Raw genomic sequence first — 6,000 nt, 5'->3', positions numbered from 1 at the left:
ATAATCTAGACGATTTTGCCCGGCTAGTGGCTCTTTTGCGCGGTGGTGGAATAGGCGCGCCATCTGAGACAGGTGTATAGCTGTCCATCTGAGATAATGAGGAGTGTTTTGTTTTGGTCAAGGCCTTGCGGCCAGTCTGAGGCTGTACAGAGGCCTGGGTAGTGGCTGTTTGAGCCGATTTCTGTACCTGCATGAGGGCATGTGTCAGTGTGTGTGACAGTGAGTCAGACATAAGTCCCATTGCTGAAGTAAAGGCTTTTGTCATAGCCTGTGACATAGTCTTGTCAAATAAAGTCTGCATATCAGCAGTGGTATTAAATTCAACTGAAGGTGTATTTGAAATCCCTTGAATAGGGACCTGACACCCAGAGGGATTTTGATTATCCTTGTCAGTAGGCATAATGATTATGCTGAGAAACTGACAGGTGTAAAGAGACAGTTTAAATGTTGAACCTAGAGAAATAAAACAACCTAGAAGGAGGGTTGATTAACCCAAAGCAAGGGAGAGGAAAACCAGGCACAAACAAGTACTCACAATATAGTAAATGTAAATAAATGTAAATAAATAAATGTAAGTACCGTATATACTCGAGTATAAGCCGACCCGAATATAAGCCGAGGCCCCTAATTTTATCCCAAAAAACTGGGAAAACTTATTGACTCGAGTATAAGACTAGGGTGGGAAATGCAGCAGCTACTGGTAAATTTCTAAATAAAATTAGATCCTAAAAAAAATATATTAATTGAATATTTATTTACAGTGTGTGTATAATGAATGCAGTGTGTGCGTATGTGTGTGTGTATGAGTGCAGCGTGTGTGTATGAGTGCAGCGTGTGTGTATGAGTGCAGTGTGTGTATGAGTGCAGTGTGTGTGTATGAGTGCAGTGTGTGTGTATGAGTGCAGTGTGTGTGCATGAATGCAGTGTGTGAATGCAGTGTGTGCAGGGCCGGTGCAAGGATATTTGCCGCCGTAGGCAAAAAACATTTTGCCGCCCCCTCCCCCCCCATATGTCCTGACTTCCCCTCCTCCTCCCTCAGTGGTCCTTACCTCCCCACCCCCGTGTTCCTTCACCCCCCCCCCAGTGGTCCTTACCCTCCCCTCCCCTAGTGGTCCTTATCCCACCCCCTCCCTCTCATAGTGGTCCTTATCCCCCCCCATCCCTCCCATAGTGGTCCATATACCCCCCCCTCCCTCCCATAGTGGTCTTTATACCCCCCCTCCCTCCCATAGTGGTCCTTATCCCCCCCTCTCCCTCCCATAGTGGTCCTTATACCCCCCCCTCCCTCCCATAGTGGTCCTTATACCCCCCCTCCCTCCCATAGTGGTCCTTATACCCCCCTCCCTCCCATAGTGGTCCTTACCCCCCCCCTCCCATAGTGGTCCTTATCCCCCCCCTCCCATAGTGGTCCTTATCCCCCTCTCTCCCTCCCATAGTGGTCCTTATACCCCCCCCCCTCCCATAGTGGTCCTTATACCCCCCTCCCTCCCATAGTGGTTCTTATCCCCCCCCTCCCTCCCATAGTGGTCCTTATCCCCCCCTCCCTCCAATAGTGGTCCTTATACCCCCCCCCTCCCTCCCTTAGTGGTCCTTATCCCCCCCCTCCCTCCCATAGTGGTCCTTATCCCCCCCCTCCCTCCCATAGTGGTCCTTATTCCCCCCCCCTCCCTCCCATAGTGGTCCTTATTCCCCCCCTCCCTCCCATAGTGGTCCTTATACCCCCCCTCCCTCCCATAGTGGTCCTTATACCCCCCCTCCCTCCCATAGTTGTCCTTATACCTCTTTTTTTTGTTATTATAAATTTTTTATTATTATTTCTTATTTTTTTATTATATTTTTTTTTTCGTCCCCCCTCCCTGCTTGATACATAGCAGGGAGGGGGGCTCCTTCCCTGGTGGTCCAGTGGCAGTTCAGTGAGGGGAGAGGGGGGCTGGCAGAGCTGTACTTACCTCTCCTGCAGCTCCTGTCAGCTCTCTCCTCCTCCGCGCGGTCTGTGCAGCTCCCTCTGTCAGCTCCCAGTGTAAGTCTCGCGAGAGCCGCGGCTCTCGCGAGACTTACACTGGGAGCTGACCGAGGTGCTGAACGGACGGCGCGGAGGAGGAGAGAGCTGACAGGAGCTGCAGGAGAGGTAAGTACAGCTCTGCCAGCCCCCCTCTCCCCCTGTCTGTATTATGGCAATGCAAATTGCCATAATACAGACTCTGACTCGAGTATAAGCCGAGTTGGGGTTTTTCAGCCAAAAAAATGGGCTGAAAAACTCGGCTTATACTCGAGTATATACGGTAAATGTAAAAATCAAACCGGAGATACAGTGAGCCGTCCGACCGCCATTAACACTAAACCCCAACTCCGAGTTCCGCCCGTTGGGGGCGGTATCAGATATTGAGTGCGGGAAACCAATAAAATGGCCGCCGCGCGTGGCGAAAATCCCGAACAAGGCAGGAGCTTTCGTGTAACTGGTCGCCGAATGGCGAAGGTAGACATATAACCGTGACGGGAGAACTACCGAACGCGTACGTTCGTGGACTTACGCGTTCGTGAGAAAATACACGAATGTCGCGATCCGCCAATAAGCTTTTCGAGCAAACCAAGTGAATGGCGGTCGGCTCTGACAGGGTAAAATGGCGTAAAGAAACACTGACAGGACACCAAAATTCCGTCAAACTTTCCTGAGCCCGATCAATAAAGATTGGGCTCAGGTTGGCAGTGTTGGAATTAGGATCCAGAGAGAATTATAATGTTGATAACAACTATGCATACAAAATGTAAAGTATAATGAAACTGTATATGAGAGGGGAATCAATTAAAAGGTACATAAATCCCACAGATATCTGTACATAGACAATATTAATCAGTAAAAACATAAAAGGTACAGTAATGAATTACAACTATATCAATACAATTATATTAATACAAAAATGTTATCCCCACAGTTAAGGAACCGTGGGGACCTGATGTTACTTAACTGAGGGAGCAGCAAAGAAAGAGGATTAGGATTGGTTGACAGAACCTATTATGCTGGAGAGAGGAACCTGATTGGCTGTTCCTGTTGCTAAGGAGATACTACTCTCAGACTGTTAATGTTATGTGCTGGTTATGTTTAAAAAATGTTCTTTGCTGCTGAGGGAAATAAAGAAAGAGTGCAGCATAAAAGGAGCCTCCGTGTCTTAATAAAAATTTTGTTTTTGTTTTGGGGTGTGGGGGGGAATCTTGGGTGAGTTCCCACACTTTTTTCCCCAGGACTTGACCCCTGGGTGTGTCCCGAAACTGACGATGCGGTAGACCTGTAATAAAAGAGGGCCCACCCTGAATACTATTGATAGTAAAGGGAGTGGTGTGAGGGGCAAATCGCCAGACCAATAACGGTAATGGGGAAAGGTCTGGTGATCCTTAAGTAGGAAAATCAAGCCCCTCCCACAACTACAGACCCAGCCTTCCATTTGTGTTCATTGCATAGAATGACTACATTTAAAATTACACAATACGAACCAAATAGAAAATATGAACAATCAGTTGTGGTGTGCCGAAACTGACGATGCGGTAGGTCTGTAATAAAAGAGGGCAAAAATGAGTATACCATACAATATTTATTCAGCCTACAATTGACAATCATATAGAATATATTGCTTTGGTGCTTTTTGCACCAAAAATGAGACGTGAGAAAAAAATAGTAAGAACCTTGCCACTTAACACCGTGTAGATGCCACAAAGAAGGATGGATTGGGAGGAGCTTGAAGGCATTACTGATGTCAGTCTTACTGAGCCATGTCCCTGCAGTCAAAATTTCATCAATGGCATTATCAATGTTGGCATACTGTAGGGAGAATTCCTCTGAAGGAATTAGAGAGTTCAGGCTAGGAGTTGTGGAAGAGTGAGGAGCAGAGAGCTTGATAATAAACCTTTGCTTGGCTGAATTTTTCCTGAGACCACCCCTATGGGGTTAGTTCTCCCTATTGAGAAAGGTGGGGAACTAAATGGCCTGAGTAGGAAACCTTGATCAAATTCTATCTGCAATAGAGCGTTAACATTTGACAATGCCTGACGGCATGTAAATAATGCTCTTATGAAACCCTTCCGTGAACCCAGCCATCAAAAATTCCATCAAGTGGGGTGAGGGGTGGTATGCAATATTTCGGTGAAACAAATCACATTGATTGAACCCATGTAGGGTTTGGGGAACAATTTATTGGGACACATCGCCTTGGCATGTGCCCTGAAACAAAGAAAACACACATGCAACAAGCGGCAGGCACTAAATCCACAGGAACCTGCATTAAAGTTATTGAAAATCTGGGATAAACCCAGGAAAACAATGTTACGCCCCAGCTTGTCCGTGATCACCTTCTTAGGTTTAGCCGAGGAGGCCAGTAAAAAAAGGAAGTTAGTACCAAACTCAGGGGTATTGGGACATAGGTTTCTTGCTTGTGAGGTTGCAGAGCAAATAGCACAAGCTGGAGACCTGAAGTTCTTCAAATTTCTACTTTTCAAGTCGAGCCTGCTTAATCTACCTTTTGGAAATGTAATGTTAGTATATAGTTCCAAAGGCCAAGCATTGTTAAGTGTTGCAAAAGAGCAGATGTGAGCAAATGAGGTTAAGGTAAGCAAACAAATCAACATCAGTCAGAACTTTCTCTGTAACTGATTACATCAGTCAACAAACCACAAGCCAAGAACTATTATTATTGGAATTTATGTAGCACTAACATATTCCGCAGCACTTTACAATACTATAAAGAGGGAAATTTAACAAGAAGACAGTAATTTACAAAGTAAAAAGTACCATGGGTCCAAGTCAAAATCTCTATGCATCACCTGGCACAATAAGTACAGGATACCTTGCCAATATGGGACCACCACAGTCAAGGCAAGCACAAGCCTAAGTAGGCCACCACGAGGGTAGACACCTGCCTACCCAGATGGTAGGTGACTAGTCTGCCAAAATTTACAGGGTCCAGGGGAGACAGGCAGTGAGGAAGCTTTGATCTATATTTGCAATGCCTCCCGTAATGACGGGAGCTGGGATATAATTTCGCTCCGGACTCTGCATCACTGCGGGCAGTGTATAAAGATCAGAGCAGCACCCCACTGGATCCCAGGCAAAAAATACACTCCAGTTCTCACTAAAATAGGGAGGTAGTGTGGACCTCAAATCCCCAGAATGCTATTAATAATAATAATTTCTGAGTGTGTGAGATTGTGCTAAATGTATGTATGCAAGAGAATGAGTGTGTAAATGTGTTTAAAGAGACAGGATGGAGGGGGTAAGGGTTTATTCCAAATATTATGTGCATTAAATCTAGCCCTGTTTGGGGGTCCAGCCAGTGTGGGAGTCTTGATTCTGCGGCTCTCACGCAGACATACTGGGTGCTGGGTGACCTATTCATGATATGTGTGATAACCGTCCAATTAGGGTGTTAGAGTGTGTAGAGTGGGGGGGGGGGGGGGGGGGGTAAATATGTATCTTTGCCTGTGTAGGAAAAATCCTTGACCACCATATGCAAAAAAAAAAAGTCCACCATGTGCAAAAAAAAAAATTTCTTTTTATTAAAGATAAACATTTATTTTTCGTTCACACAATATAACTTTTTGCCACAGTGATAACTGGTCCAATGAATAGATATGGCAAGTAATCATTCATTTTCAGAGGCCAGACAAAGACAAAGACCTTGATATTTTGCATATATATATATGTTTTGTTCGTACTCCCAGCTCTGATGCTCACCTTCAAGACTTCTCTACGGCTGCACCGTTCCTATGGAAGTGTAATGCTCTCGGGAGAACATTTATTTGGAACGCAAATGCAGATAAAATAATAAATTTGATACTGTCACTTTAAAAAAATACAATTTATTTTAAATAAAGGAAATGAACTTTGGCAGTCTTTTGCAGCAAATGGGTTTTGAAATAATAATGCATGAATGCTTGGAATCTTGTTTCAGTATTGCAACACAAGAATATAGCAATTATAAAAATAAGGAAATGCTTAATCAGCAGCAAACA

The sequence above is a fragment of the Pelobates fuscus genome, chromosome 10, assembly GCF_036172605.1.
Source record: "Pelobates fuscus isolate aPelFus1 chromosome 10, aPelFus1.pri, whole genome shotgun sequence".
Taxonomy (NCBI): Eukaryota; Metazoa; Chordata; class Amphibia; order Anura; family Pelobatidae; genus Pelobates; species Pelobates fuscus.
The sequence above is the reverse complement of the archived record's forward strand: the minus strand, read 5'-3'. Positions refer to the sequence as shown.